The sequence below is a fragment of the Bos indicus genome, unplaced genomic scaffold, assembly GCF_029378745.1.
Source record: "Bos indicus isolate NIAB-ARS_2022 breed Sahiwal x Tharparkar unplaced genomic scaffold, NIAB-ARS_B.indTharparkar_mat_pri_1.0 scaffold_63, whole genome shotgun sequence".
NCBI classification, from domain to species: Eukaryota; Metazoa; Chordata; class Mammalia; order Artiodactyla; family Bovidae; genus Bos; species Bos indicus.
The window spans coordinates 96,228-98,850 of record NW_027223726.1 but is presented as its reverse complement, the minus strand read 5'-3'; the positions used below and the strand labels follow the sequence as shown (position 1 = coordinate 98,850).

Below are 2,623 nucleotides of genomic sequence, written 5' to 3'. Positions count from 1 at the left end.
TTGCTGCGCACCCTCCTTATCTTCCTTGTTAATGAAATATCTTTTTCTGTTCCATTTTGAGACACGTTAAAAACTTGTGTTCAAGGCATTCTTCCTATTGCAATCAGTTCATTTCATTTGTTCCATTGTGTCCGACTGTGTGCAAGCCTATGAACTGCAGCACACCAGGATTCCTTGTCCATCACCAACTCCCAGAGATTGCTGAAACTCAAGTCCATCAACTCCCCAAAGTCATCCAACCATCTCATCCTCTCTCATCCCCTTCTCCTTGGCCTTCATTCCTTCCTAGATTCAGGATCTTTTCCAATGAGACAGTTCTTAGCATCAGGTGGACAAAGTACTGGAGTTGCAGCTTCAGCGTCAGTCCTTCTAGTGAATAATCAGGACTGATACCACACGTCCATGGAGTGGTGGCTGCATGGGCACAGGAGGGACTAGAGGAGCTGCTCCACATTCACAGTCAGGAGTGGTGGCAATGAGGAGATATACCTCGTCCAAGGTAACGAGCAGTGGCTGCGCTTTGATGGAGCAGCCATGAAGTGATTCCCCAGGTCAAAGGTAAGAGAGGCCCACGTAAGACGGTAGGTGTTGCAAGCTGGCATCAGACGGCAAACACAATGAAACCATAATCACAGAAATCTAATCAATCTAATCACACTAGAACCACAGCCTTGTCTAACTCAATGAAACTAAGCCAGGCCCTCTGGGGCCTCCCAAGTTGGGCGGGCCATGGTGGAGACGTCTGACAGAATATGATCCACTGGAGAAGGGAAGGGCAATCCACTTCAGTATTCTTGTCTTGACATCTGCATGAACAGGATGAAAAGGCAAAATGATAGGATACTGAAAGAGGAACTTCCCAGGTCAGTAGGTGCCCAATATGCTACTGGAGATTGGTGGTGAAATAACTCCAGAAAGAATGAAGGGATTGAGCCAAAGCAAAAACAATACCCAGTTGTGGATGTGACTGGTGACATCAGAAAGGTCCAATGCTATAAAGAGCAATATAGCATAGGAACCTGGAATGTTAAGTCCATGAATCAAGGCAAATTGGAAGTGGTCAAACAGGAGATGTCAAGAGTGAACGTCAACATTCTAGGAATCAGTCAACTAAAATGGACTGGAATGGATAAATTTAAGTCAGATGACCATTCTATCTACTACGGCAGGTAGGAATCCCTCAGAAGAAATGGAGTAGCCATCATGGTCAACAGAAGAGTCCAAAATGCAGTAGCTGGATGCAATCTCAACAACTATAGAATGATCTCTGTTCATTTCCAAGGCAAACCATTCAATATCACAGTAATCCAAGTTTATGCCCCACAACTAATGATCAAGAAGCAGAAGTTGAATGGTTCTATGAATACCGACAAGACCTTTTAAAACTAACACCCAAAAAAGATGTCCTTTATGTTATAGTGGACTGGAATGCAAAAGTAGGAAGTCAAGAAACACCTGGAGTAACAGGAAAAATTGGCTCTGGAGTATGGAATCAAGCAGGGCAAATGCTAATAGAGTTTTGCAGAGAGAACACACTGGTCATAGCAAACACCCTCTTCCAACAGCACAAGAAAAGACTCTACAGATGAACATCACCAGATGGTCAACACTGAAATCGGATTGATTATATCGTTTGCAGCCAAACACGAAGAAGCTCTATACAGTCAGAAAAATAAGACTGGGAGCTGACTGTGGCTCAGATCATGAGCTCCTTATTGCCAAACTCAGATTTAAATTGAAGAAAGTAGGGAAAACCACTATACCGTTCAGGTATGACATAAATCCAATCCCTTATGATTATACAATGGAAGTGAGAAATAGATTTAAGGGACTAGACCTGACAGAGTGCCTAATGCACTATGGACGGAGGTTCGTGACATTGTACAGGAGACAGGGATCTAGATCATCCCCATGGAAAAGAAATGCCGCAGATCAAAAGGACTGTCTGGGGAGGCCTTACAAATAGTTGTGAAAAGAAGAGAAGTGAAAAGCACAGGAGAAAAGGAAAGATATAAGCATCTGAATGCAGAGTTCCAAGGAATAGCAAGAAGAGATAAGAAAGCCTTCCTCAGTGATTAGTGCAAAGAAATAGAGGAAAACAACAGAATGGGAAAGACTAGACATTGTTGGGGGCCAGAGTGAGGTACTCCACCCATGGCAAAGGTCATCAGGAAGGAGGCTCGACATACACAAAGGCGGGATCGAGCCTCAGGAGTCCCCCTGGAAATCCTCGAGCATCTACCCCCATAACCAGAGCCTGCCTACTTTAGTACTTTGTGCTCTCACCTACACCTCTGACTTTACGGGGGGCTGTCCCCCACCACCTCTTTCGGAGAAGGAGTTAATTTAGAGTTCCAGTTAATAATAATTCCTGGGCGTGATAAGAGTGTTTTAACCTACAAACTCCTCTGAAGGTTCTCTAGCCTGCCTGACAGGCTTGTCTGGCCACATGTGATTGCTCACAGCCTCCTAACCGTGAGAGGCACGAGATGCTTTAAACCTTCTAAAAACAGGTTCCTTAGAAAAGTTAGAAAACTATTAGTATAAGTGTAATGGGCTGATTAGAAATTGTATTGGTGAAGGGTTTTTCATTTGTTGAGCCAATGTTTGTTGCTAAGTCTCC

The 2,623-nt window shown here is 44.0% G+C and overlaps 1 pseudogene; it reads left to right on the top strand.

Annotated features, from left to right (window-relative positions):
- Positions 1-475: 475 nt before the first annotated feature.
- LOC139182025 (craniofacial development protein 2 pseudogene) overlaps positions 476-2,623 on the top strand; it is a 5,178-nt pseudogene continuing 3,030 nt past the window's right edge.